Genomic DNA, 14,087 nt, shown 5'->3' on the forward strand with positions numbered 1-14,087 from the left:
ATCTTATAAAGGAAATAAAAACTAACTTGTTGCCTCATGAGACAGCTATTATTATTCTAAATAACTGTAAATATTATCAAATTTCATTCTCATATGTTGCTACATGTAGGGATTTTAGATTGTGATAAATATTTCTATAATGTGGGCTTAAGCTGGTGTTATAGCTAAGGATCCATTGCCAAATCTAAGGTCATAAAGATTTGCACCTACGTTTTCTTCTAAGAGTTTTATAGTTTCAGCTTTTATATTTGGGTTGGGTCCATTTTGAGTTAATTTTTATATACGGCATGAGGCAGGGGTCCAACTTTATTCTTTTGCATATGGGTATCTAGTTGTATTTTACTACTTACTATCATATAGGGAAAGAAAACTAACCTGTTGCCTCACAGGAAATTTTTCTAAATAGTTATAATTATTAGCAATGTTTTCCCCTAACATTTTGCTACATGTAGAACTTTTATATCATGATAAGTAGTTCTAAGAAGTAGGTTTGAGTTATAAATGTTAGAATTTAAACTTGCCTTCTATCAGTTGAGAGGCTAGTACATTTAAAGATGTATAGTAAGTTCATATATTATTTACTAATTATTAATTAAAGGGAGATTGTTGGTGAGGCAAAGTATATTGAGAGAGTATGCTTGGGTTTTTGAGTTCAAAATCAAATTGTTACCACACAGCTGTGTGACACTGAGGAAGTTACTGAATTGCAATCACTCTGTGCCTTGTTTTCTTTTATCTAGCAGATGAGGACAGTAGTACTTATCTTATATGATGTATTATGATGATTCAATGTGATAAGTTATGAAAAACTGCCTGGAAAAAAAAGAGCTCAATAAATTAATTTATATTACAATTGACCCAGCTCTAAGTAGCATTTATTTTTGTGATATACATCTTCATATATTCTTTTTTAGAACAGCTTTATTAAGGTATAATTGCTATTACAAGTATACATATGGACATTAAATTGCAAATATTTAATGCATACAATTTGATATATTATGACATAATGACTCATAAAAGCACCACCACAATAGCCATGAACATATCTGTTGCCTGCAAAGACAGTGAACTTATCCATTACCCACAAAAAAAATCCTTGTGTCTCTTTGTATTCACTCTGTTCTTCACTCCCTCTTTCTTCCCCAGTCAACCACCGATATGTAATTAATCTGTCACTATAGATTAGTTTGTATCTTCTAGAGTTTTATATAAATGGAATTAAGCAGTATGTATTCTTTTCTGTTTGGCTCCTTTATAAGTTAATGATATTGAAACTAATACTTATTGTGCAGTAGTTCACTAATTTTTATTGCTGTGTTATATTCCACTGTATGGAGATGCCACAGTTTGTTTATTCATTGACCTATCGGTGGACATTTGCTTTGTTTTTATATTTGGGATATTAAAAATAAAGCTGCTATGAGCATTGATGTACAAGTTTTGGTATGAGCCTTCACTTTTATTTCTTTTTGGTAAATACCTGGGAGTGGAAGCATTGGATTTTATGATATATATATGTTTAACTTTTTGAGAAACTGCAAAACGTTTCCCAAAGTAGTTGTACCATTTTACATTTCCACCAGTCATGTATGAGTTCCATTTCCTCTATATCTTCATCATCATTTGGTATGGAATTTTAAATTTTATCTATTTCAATTGGTATCTATCTATGTCACTGTGGTTTTAATGTGTGCTTTCTAATTACTAATGATGTTGAGTTTTCATTCATGTGCTTGTCATTTGTACATCTTTGGTGAAGTGCCTGTTGAAACTCTTTGCATAATTTTTTATTCAGTTGTTTTCTTATTGAGTTTTGGGAATTCTTTATATATTCTGGATACGAGTTGCTGTAGATTGAATGTTCCCCTAAAACTCTTTGAAGCTTGACCCCCATTGTTAACACTGTAAGAGGGTGGGAAATCCAATTATAGTATTTGAGAGGTGATTGGATCACGAGGACTGTGCCTTTATGAATGTATTAATCCATTTGTGAAGTAATGAGTTGTCATGGGTATGGTTCTGATGGCTTTATAAGGAGAGTGAGTGAGAAGGTTAGCACTCTTGCTCGGACCATTTGCCAAATGATACTCTGCATTACTGTGGAGAGTCACCACTAAGAAGAAGACCCTTCCCAGGTGTACCCCCTGGACTTCCTAGCTTCCAAAACCATAAGAAATAAACTTCATTTCTTTATATATTATCCTGTTTCAGGTATAACGTTAAAAGCAATAGAAACAGACGAATACGCAAGTCCTTTATCAGGTATATGCTTTGAAAATATTTTCTCTTAGTTTATAGCTGTCTTTTTATTATCTTACTGGTGGTGTCTTTCAAAGAGCAGAGGTATTTAATTTTGATGTGTTCAACATTGCTCATTTTGTAGGGTTTTTTTAGTGTTGTATCTAAGAAATTTTTGCTTCTAAGGTCACAAAGATTTTCTCTTAAGTTTCTTCTAGAAGTTTTATAGTTTTAGGCTTTACACTTACGTCTATGAACCATTTTGAGTGGATTTTTGTGTATGGTGCAATGTATTGATTAAAGTTTGTTTCGTTGCATGTGAATATTCTAATTGTCCTCCATCATTTATTGAAAAAATTATCCTTCCTCCACTGAATTGCCTTTGCACCTTTCTCAAAAATCAGTTGTCTATATAGGGGTCTATTTTTGCATTCTATTCTGTTCCATTGATTTACTTATCTGTCTTTATGCCAACAGTATATTGCCTTTGGTAATGTAACTTCTAAGAAGTTTTAAAATTAGGTAGTGTAAATCTTCCAATTTTGTTCTTTATTTTCCAAGTTGTTTTGATTATTTTAGGCTCTTCGAATTTTTATATGAACTTTTGCATCAGCTTTTAAATTTCTACAAAAAAGCCTACTGGAACTTTTCTTTTCAGATTTTGCTGACTCTATTGTTCTATTTGGGCAGAATTCAAATCTTAACGATATTTAGTCTTCTGATTTATAAAACAGTATATCTCTCCTTTTACAGATACTCCTCTACCTACAATGGGGTTAAGTCCTGTTAAACCTATGATAAACTCATTGTAGTTGAAAATATCACTACATCAAAAATGCATTTAATATACCTTACCTACTGTACGTCATGGCTTATCCTAGCCTACCTTAAACTTGCTCAGAACACTTACATTAGCCTACAGTTGGGCAAAGTCATCTAACACAAAATTTATTTTATAATGAAGTGCTGACTATCTCATGTAATTTATTTACTACTGTACTGAAAGTAAAAAACAGAATGGGCACTCAAAGTAAAGTTTCTACTGAATGTGTATAGCTTTTGCATCAACGAAAAGTTGAAAAAAGTCATAAGTCAAACCATTATTAGTTTGGGACCATCTGTATTTAGGTTTTCTTTAATTTTTCTCAGTAATGTTTCATAATTTGCAATGCACAGGTATTTACCCCTAGGTATTTCATATTTTTGATGCTATTGTTAGTGGTATTGTTTATTAAATTTTGGTTTCCAATTCATTACCAGTATAAGAAATTCAATTGATTTTTGTATATTGATCTAATATCCTGAAAACCTGCTAAAATCATTTATTAGTTCCAGTAGCTGTTTTGTAGATTCCATTGAATTTTCTACATAGACAATTTTGTCATCGCCGAATAATACAGTTTTACTTCTTCCTTTCCAATCTGTATGCATTTTTTTCCCCGTTATTGCACTGGCTAGAACCTCTGGTACAATGTTGAATAGAAGTGGTGAGCAGATGACCTTGGTATAGTCTTCATGTTTCTTGAACTTGGTGTTTGTTGAGCTTCTCAAGTCTGTGGCTTTATAGTTTTAATCAAATCTGGAAATATTTTAGCCATTATTTCTTCACGTGTTTTTGCTTCTGCTTTCTCTCTTCTCTCTGTCAAGACTCGTTGAAATACATATTAGGGCCTTTGATGCTGTCTCACAGTTTATTGATGCTTTTTCACTTAATTTTTTTCTTTTTGGATTTTATTTTTAATAGTTTCTGCTTCTTTGTCTTCGAATTCACTAATCCTTTCTCTTGCAATGTCTAATCTGTTATTAATCCCATTCACAGTATTTTTTCTATTTTTAAATTCTCCCCCTAGTGAGGCAACATCCTTCTGAGTAGTCTACCCTGTGCCTTGGATTTTTGTTTTCCAGTATGGCTCATAGGAACAAGAACTCTCTCTGCCTCTGTGTGAGAGCTTGACACTATTTCTTCTGACCTTCTAGTGTTTTTGTCCTTGATCTTGAGTAGTTTGATCACTGATCAGTATTCTGCTGAATACTTAAGAGGGCTCTCTCTACAGATCTCAATAATTCTCTCTCTGTGAAGTATTGGGCATCTGTACAAACAATGCACCTTGTAGGATGATACACACTTTATAAACTAGGGGTCAGCAAACTTTCTCTGTAAAAGGCCAGATGGTAACTGTCTTAGGCTGTGCAGGCCATATGGTCTCTGTTGCAACTGAAAACATCTACAATATGTAAATGAATGGGCATGGCTATGTTCCAATAAAACTTTATACACAAAAACAGGTGGCAGGGTAGATTTGGCCCGTGGGTCTTAATTTATTGGTGACTGACTGTGACTGTGTTTGTATGTGTGAGGTGTGTGAGCATGTGCACGTTTTGTTGTTACTATCTCCTGGATAGGATTTGAGATAGCCTATCCTAAATTCAAAGCAGAAAGAAGAGTCTATTGTTATTGAAACTTTTCAGATGGGTGTACGTTGACACTTGCTTTCATTATTTTCTGCTTCTGTTTTTGAAATGCTAAGCAGTGAATCGTTTAATGCTGACATTTCAGCTAATTGCTCTTTAATGTACATTTGACATATGAGGCAACATATTGCAATCTAAAAATAATTAAGATAAATCATTTGCTTATGTTGCTGTGGAAAAGACAGACCGTTTTTATCCCTCTCCCTCCCTCCTTGTGTCTAAAGCAGGGTGTCTTGAAGTCAAAGCACAGAATCGGTACTTGCCACCAACCCCAGTGTTTCTCATGAAGTAACCGGGAGTAGTGTGTGGAGCGGAGGCAGCATTTCCCTAGGATGCTGTCTCTGTCATCAGAGAACCTCTGCAGATGGGGCTGCATTCCAGGGTCTGTGCTTCTGAATTCCTCTGGAGCGCTTTGGCAGGCAGCCAGTGTGCTATGAAGGATTAGATGCTGTCTCTCTCCCTTTTACATAACCCTCCAGAGAATTTTCCTCTTCAACTTTTAAAAGACTGGCTCCAACCAGCAGATCAACAAGTGGGCCCATTTGTGTGTTGAATATCTTGGGAATTATGCTATACAAATAGGTCATAGTTGAATAACCACTATGTGCAAATTGATTTTTCTCTTTCTGGGGGGTGGGAGAGGGGAGCGATCCTCATAGTTTTCTCTAGGAGGATTATACAATGATAAAACAACTGTCACAAGGACATGGTACATTTTTGAGTAGAATGGATCGTTTGTTTCTCTGGGCACTTCATTTTTAATTATAAAGTTAACTGATCATATTTCAAAAGCCTGTTGTCATGTATGTTCTTTAAAGGAACCGTTTTCTTCACTTGTACTAAGCAAGTAAAGGTTTTCAGCTTTATTCTGTGTGATTATATATCATGAAACCAAAAGCCTATCAGTTATATCCTGCACAAAGATAATCTGTTAGTTTTTTATAAGTACAGATTTTGGGCAAGCCTTAATAAAACGCATGTCCCATTTTTCTAAATTGGAATCTTTTGTGAAAAGAAGTAAATTTTATAAACAGATTTTATCGCATTCAGTTAAGTAAGTATTTAACACATATTATGTATAAGGAGTCTTTGCTACAAAGTAAGCTATGTGATAGCTGGGACTATGTGTTTCTTCCTCACCATTGTGTCTTCAGTGGCTAGAGGCACCCAACACATACTCTATCACTAAATATTTATGAAGTAAATGGATGAATGAAAATAATTGACCCTCACTAAATAACTATTGAAATGAACAAAGATGGTTATGTTTACAGAAAATAGTAACTCCATTTTTGCAGTGTTTAAAGGTGGGGTTCATCTCTGTTGAGTAGAGCTTAACTATGCAGTTTAATCTTTCAAAAAGATCTATGGTGGTAAGACAATTTACAGAGAACATCAGAGACAATAGAGGTACTTCTATGAATCACTTGGGGAAAATTGCTTACCATAACAGAGAGGCTGGCAAAGGAGGAAGGGAATGTGATTGCAGGAAAGAGAAAGACCTCCTTTATTTAACGCTACATCCTTGTTCCCGCTTTATTTCTTTTCGAAAAATAATGTGAAGACTCCTAGCTCAAAATACTAATCTGCATTTTGCTTTGAAAAATATTAATATGTATTAAACATACAAGTCCTCGTGTAAAGAACCATTAGAGCATGCAGAAATTACAGGCAGACCCAGTGTTATGCTTTTGCCACACAGTAACTTCATGACAGATTTACAGACTAATCAGTGCAACCAAATTTTAGGTAGTGGTATTACTGGTTTCTGTCTTTATTGAATTGTGGTTAGAAAATGTAGTTCATGTTATAATAGTTCTTTGCAATTTGTTTTATGAGCCCATTTTTGTAAATGTGCCTGAAATGAATGCATATTCTTTAGTAGTTAGGAGAAAATCTATATATGTTTTTTAGATATCTTTTACATATTTACTAATATTTTGTTTTTACTTTCAGTGATAGTGACATATTAAAAATCTCCCACTATGAAGGTGAATTTGCCAATTTCTTGTAGTTTTTTTTTTTTTTTTTTTTTTTTTTAAAGCTTAACTCTTAAGTGCCATATGCTGCTGAAGTTTCTATCAGTGGTGATCTGGAGCCAGCTTACACCAGATCACTAGAGCTGATTGCACACATCTCTTCCCAACTCTGTGTTCAGTGACTTCACATTGGTAGCTTGAGATTGACTGTGCTGGTGGTAATATTTATACCATGGAAATTAGCAGGGTCACAGATCAAGGCTGTACCCCATCATCCCTCAAAGTGCCATTTTACCAGCACATCACTGCTTCTATCATAATATAGAGATCCACTTTTTTTCTGAAAATGCATTTTGCCTTATAAAGTACTTTGATATAAAAATAGTTACATGAGATTTCTTCTGGTTATTTGCTTGAGTTGAGAACATGTTTCTCCAGGGAGTATTTGATTTGCTTCTGCCAGATATCTGGATGCACTATCAAGCAAGATTACAGTTTAAATTTAAAATATCAGCTGATTACCAGAATGACTAAAATGAAACAGATGGGAGATATTTGGTGTTGGTAAGGATATGGAGCAATCAGGGCTCTTAGATCTTGCTGGTGTGAGTATAAGTTGGGATACCCATTGACTAGCAAAGCTGCATGTGCATCTCATATGATCCAGCAGTTCCTTGCTCACCAAAGACGTAGCAAGCACTGATCATAATAGCCCCAAGCTAAAAACTAACCAAAATCTAGCAATAGTAGAATGGTCTAAGAAATTATGGTACATTTATTCAGTAGAAAACTGTATAGCAATAAGAATGAATGAGCATATACTACACACAGCAATTTGGGTGAATTAAACAAATATAATGTTGAGAAAGAAGCAAGATGCAAGAGAGTAAATACTGCATGATTCCACTGATTTCAAGTATTAAAACTAGCAAAACTAATCTTTGCTGTGGAAAGTCAGGATAATGGTGCTCCCTGAGGGGTATAGTGGTTAGAAGGGGCCGTCCAAAGGGCTTTTAGCATGCTGCTAATGCTCTGTTTCTTGATATTGGTGTGTTCAATTTGTGAAAATTCATCAACCTGTTCACTAGTGTTTTGTGCCCTTTTCTGTATGCATGTATTGTTCAATCAAAAATAAAATTAACGTGGTCTTTGGGAATTCAAAATTGGTAATACCTCAGGCTACAAGCCCACACAATTCTCAGACTCTCCTGAATTCTCTGGCCCTGTATTTTCAGGGGGATATTCTTTCTTTCTCTTTCACTTAGAATGAAACTGGGATAATATAAGTTACTGTGTTGTCCGCCGCAGCAAAGAGGCCTTCTGTTTGTCCCCAGTTTCACCCTGTCATTGATGCTATAGCCTTCCTGGGTCTTGGTTTTATGCAGGGATCTAAGACCCTGTACAGACCTAAAGCTAAGTTCAAGACCTCCTGAAACTGGTAGATGCACCCAAGTCAACTTTTGGTTTAATTGCTTGTTTACCTCCTAGGACTATTGTTTTTTTAACTTTATTTCTGATCTTACAGGATTTTCCTTATTTTTTCCTCTAAGCTCAACCGTTCATTCATAAGAGTAATGCTAATAGCTCATCTAGCACTTTTATGTGTTTTGTAATGGAATGTTTTAGATCTCTCACTGCAATATTGTGAGATATGGAAGTCTTCTCCCAAGGTTCTTTCTCTGCATGTCTTTACGGCAAGAGGGGAGAAAGAAAAAATGAGAAAGTGAGTCATAACCACTCAGATTTGATCATTACTATCTATTCAGTTGATACAAGTTTTGATGATGGTAGCGGCTGGTAATGCAGGAAGCTGAAAAATAAGAATTTAGTTCAGAGGATATGGTAAATTTCTGAACTGGTAAAATCCTCTTGATCTGTATTCTAATGGTCAGCTACCTCACCTGCAAAATGGAAATGGGTATAGACTAGCTAAGCTATTTTCTAACTTTGTCTTCAATGTTTAACATTAGTAAAGTGATTTTTAAATATAGTTCTAGGATTCTATTGAATTTTATCTCCTTTATCCATTGTTGAACTAACAATTTGAATTATTTATTTTAAGAGTTAAAAATGTTCTCTTTTATATTGATGTTAAATAGTATAGTCTACAATTATGATTTAGCATTTTACTTAAAAGCATTACCTTTTGGTGTCTGTAAAAAGATATGATTCTGGTCTTTCAGAGATGGTGCTGATATAACTTGAGTTGAAAATTAGCCACCATCACTGTAGCCCAGGCAGTATACTTTACGTGTATTTGCATGCTTATGCTCCTCACTTATGAATTTTGTACACTTTTTTCAGTGTGTATGTATTGTGTGTGTGTGTACCCATTTTCCAAGTTGATATATGAATAATAATCAAAGACTATTATAATATAGTCAATGGATATAGTAATATAGAGCAATGGAATATCTTAGTAATTTAAGTAAAAATAACTTTTATTTTACTACTTTTTACTACTAAATGGCAGATACTGGAAGACCCACTTAAAAGGAATTAATATACCCAATTTTTAGCAACTCATTAATTACCTTTCTCTCCCACATAATACAAACATTTCATTCACAGTTCTAGTGGCTTAAATTCCATTTTTTAGTTGTTATTCCTATGAGAGAGTGAATCATGAAATTTCTGTTTCCATCATACTTAAACCCAGAATTTTGTGCTGTTTTATGAAGCCTACATACTTTTGTTTTACCTCCTTTTTTTTTTGGTTACTATTTACCTTGGTGAGTGTTTAAAACTTTTTAAATTATGACCTTGTAATCAAGTTCATTTTAAGGCTGAAGTAGGTAATAAGTTGCCAGAAATATTATTTTTAAGTGCTCATAGCAATGATTTAATCATCACTTTTATTATACAGCATTGAAATAAGTCACATCTACTAAGTACCCAAGCATGGAGGTATGAGAGAAAGAATTCTGGACTGGGATCCCAGCTATTACTTACTAGTTCGAATCATATGAAATTATAGATCAAAAACGGTTGAATATTGTTAATTACATATAGTTATACCTAATACTATCTATGTAACACTGGGAAAATTTCTTAACCTCATGAGCTTCCGTTTTGTCTGCTGTCAAATGAGAATATTGCCATATTCAGAGAATGTCTATCAGGCATAAACATGGTGATATATTTTATTAGCCTATAAACCATACAGCACGATACGTGTATGTTGTAATCATTATGTATTTGGTAGAGTATTGTGGATTTTAACTTGAATTTTCACTTTAATCCCTCAGGTATTAGTTTTATTTGGAAGTTAGTTTTGTATGGATTAGGAGATAAAGAAATGTAAGAGTATTGGAAGTGCAGAGTTTAGGATCACACACACATACTTACACACCATCTAGGGAAATGAAAAAGTCGTCTCTTAGAAGAGAAAAAAATTAATAGCATCTGTGAGATTTTACGATAAATTTTAGAAGTAATTGGCTGATCATTTAGACAATTGGCTCTTTTCGTTACTATCACCACATCCTCCTCTTCATTATTCACAGATAAAAATAATAAAACAGACTCCTACAGAAATGGTGTAAATGGTGGAAGAAAGGAAGTTTCTAAAATGTGTACAAGAGAGTAACAAATGTTTTCTGTAACTCAGTTATGGGGGAAACAACAGAGGCCTTGTTTTCCTGCTGGTACCAGAGGTCTCCGCCCAATACCTGGCAACAGTCTCTAGTGAACTGTTTACATGTGAGCTCGGAAACGCTTATGGATGAAGAGTAAAATATTTCTAAATAATGTAATTATAAAATCTCAGGCAAAAGTGAAAATTCATTAAATGCAGGTGGGTTAGTATTTGAAAAAAAAATTATACACACACACACCAAGATGAAGCAAGATGTAATCTGTCTGGCAAATGTATTGAAATCCATGTGTTTCCCATACATTAGCAAGTCTGAAACAACACCTTGGTGTTAAACCAAAAGATGTGTGTCAAGTGAGCAGGAAGCGACTGCCCCTCATGGGTTAGGGGGAAAGACATGGGAGCACAGAAGCTGATGGGATTGTTTGCAAAGTCTTGGGCTGGAGGGCAGCTCCACACAAGTGGAGAAGGGCCAGTGAGGGGGATGGCAGCGGACCATGGAGAAGGGTGCTGGCTGTTGTGATGGAAGCCAGCTGGTGCACTGTGAAGGAGCTAAAGCTGCTCGTGCTCAGGGGGTTTTAAATTGTGATGTCACAACTGGCTTGGGCATCACAAATGCCCAATTTCATGCCTTTGATGAATAATGACTTATTGGTTAGTACTGAGCCAGAGGAATTCAAAATAAAAAATGTTTTGCTGCCTGTGACACTTCTTAAGGTGACCACAGAAGGCACAATTTTATTTATCCTCTAGCCAGTGCATTGCCCACGAATATGTTTCATACGACTTACTGAGAAAAAACTCAAATGGCTTATAGAATGGAGACCTGGGAGTCTTGAATAGGTCATATTGACATTTCTAGTATTTTCATACCAAACAAAGACTATACATAATAAGAGCACAAAATACATTTGGATTGGAAATGATAGTTGATCATTTCAACTTTTTTGTATGTCTTTATATGCCATACTGATTGAGTATGCAGAATTTTAATTAGCGTTTTTGATATTTATCAATAGTATCATAGACTTCTATTGTCCTCCAAACAAAGATTTTGTTAAAAAAAAAAAAAGATGAATAGTAGTGGAATAGTATATATGTGAAATAGATTTTATACCTTGTTTATCCTTAACCTAAGTGTTGAATATATGAGAAGAATAGCATATGGAATCAGAAAGAGCTGGGTTTGAATTCTAGCACTACCATTTTATGGTAATAATGACAATATCACAAAGAGCTAATATTTACTGAATGCTTTCTGTGCGCAAGGTCCTGTGTACAGGGCATTATCTATTGTCATTATCTATTATCTAGAGACCCTTATCTATAATCCTTATGGCAACCCTATGAGGTAGGTGATTAGAAAGAGCATCTGCTCGCGTAGCTCCAGCTCCCAGCTCCCAGCCTTCAAAGATTTCCCGATTTGCACGTCTGGACCTTGTCACTCTCTCAGTCTCCAAGTCTACATCTCTGCTTGGCTGACAGGTGCTCCATTGTTCCATCAATCACAGCATGTCACATACTGAATTTATCACCACTCCCAACCCCTCAAAATTAGTTCCCCTATGCCTCCAACATCCTTATTTCTATGAAATGTATCTTATTTTTATGAAATGTTACCCACCCCTGAGGTAGGATTTTGTCTTTTCCCTCTCCCTGCATATTCATTCACTCACTACAATATCTCTTCTCATCTTGATCATCTCTTTTCTATTTCTACAGCTACAGGACTTAATAACTACTGGACTATACTGGTCCCTCTTTAAATTCTCAGCCATGAGCATCAGCCAAACCCTTCATCCTGCCTGGAAATGATGCTACATTTAGTTCATTCACTTCCCCGCTCTCCTGTTTCATAGCTTCTCTCTTCTCAAACCTCTCCCACCTCTACCCCCAGTTTTAGGCTGGTCTGATGGCCTTGCTTCACACATGCCGTGGACTGAGTGTTTGTGTCCCCCCAAATTTACATGTTGGAACCTAATCCCCAATATAATAGAATGAAAAAGCAGAGCCTTTAGGAGGTGACCAGGTCATGAGGGTGGAGCTCTCATGAATGGGATTAGTGCCTTTATAAAAGAAGCCCAAGGGAGCTTGGTTGCCCTTTTCACCACGCGAGGACACAGTGAGAAGACACCGTCTATGAGCAGAGAGTGAGCCCTCACCAGACACCACATCTGCAGGCACCTTGATCTTGGACTTCCCAGGCTTTAAAACTGTAAGAAATAAATTTCTGTTGTTTATAAGCCACTCAGTTTGTGCTATTTTGTTATAGCAACCTGAATGGATGAAGACACATCACTGGGGAGATAGGAGCAGTCACAAGGGGACTTCACTAGCTCCCACCCTATCTTGCTCCATTCGCATCTGTGTGGTAGACCTGCACATTCCACTCTGCTTCCTAAATAAAACCAATACAGTTGTCCTGTGGCAGGCGGAGTGCCCTCTCTTAAGATATCCATGCCCTCATCCCTGGAACCTGTGAATTTTATGTTATATGGCCAGCACCTTGATTTTGGCATTGTGACATCCTGACTGGAGGAATCAGCTGAGTCCTCTCAACCCCACAGACCTACAGAAACCTGGAGATAATCCATTTGTGTGGTTTGAAGCTTCCAAGCTTGTGGTAATTTGTTATGGTCGCCATATAAAACTTCGATGACCATAACAAATCCCATTTCTGTTTACTCAGGACGTTGAACCCCAGTAATTCTCCCTTCTCTTCTGCATCTTCAGTTTTTCTTCTCTGTTGAATCCTTCTCATCAGGATATGAAATGATGATATTATTTCTTTCTTCTTAAAACAAACAAATCTCTATAGACTGCATTCTTCTCCAGCTACTGCTTTCCCCCCCCATCCTTCTTGACTGTTAAATTCCTGTAAAGGGTTGTCAGTACCGGTGTCTCCACTTCTCCTCTTTCCAGTTTCCTCTTCCCACTCCCATCAGTCATTTGTCCCCCAAGGATACCCTTAAAATCTTCTTGAAAAAGTCACCAATGGCTTTCATGTTACTAAATCCAAACGTTCAAATCTCAGCCCTCTTCTTATTTGATCTACATCCAGCATTTGACATAACTGATACCTCCCTCCTCCTCTTTGAAACACTTTTTTCCATTCAGCTTCCAGAACCCCACAATTGGATTTTCTTCTTAACTCATCACATTTCCTTCTCAATTTGTTTGCTTGGTCTTTCCTTATTTTCCTATATTCTTAACATTATATGTCACAAGACTTATCCTTACACCTTTTCTTTATCTAAACCGACTCCTTTGATGTTCTTATCTGGTCTTTTAAGACTATCTATATGGTCAACTCCCAGATTTATTTCTCCAGCCCGGACCTCCATTCTGAACTCCTCTATGTAAATATCTACTCAATATCTACACTTGGGTGCCCAATAGTCATCTCAAGTATAACAAGTCCAAAACCTAACTCTTGTTTTTCTCTTCAAAACCTGTTCCTCACATAGTCTTTTTCATCTCAGTGAATTATAATTCAATCCTTGGAAGGACAAAATAACCCCGGAATCATCTGCACAGGACATCTCTTGTGCTTGGCTTCTCATCCTTTTGGCCCATCATTTACTCCAACCATTGCTGCTGCAATCAGCTTTGCAAAAGTTCTCTGCATATATTTGACCTCACTGCACTGTGTACATCCCACTTTCTTCCTTGGAGCTTGTATTTGTCTTTTCTGTTGCTTATAACTGAATACCTGAAACTGGGTTATTTATAAAGAATAGAGGTTTATTTGGCTTATGGTTCTGGGACAGCTGCATCTGTGTGGGACTGAGGCTGCTTCT

Source organism: Cynocephalus volans, chromosome 13 (genome assembly GCF_027409185.1).
Source record: "Cynocephalus volans isolate mCynVol1 chromosome 13, mCynVol1.pri, whole genome shotgun sequence".
Classification (NCBI taxonomy): domain Eukaryota; kingdom Metazoa; phylum Chordata; class Mammalia; order Dermoptera; family Cynocephalidae; genus Cynocephalus; species Cynocephalus volans.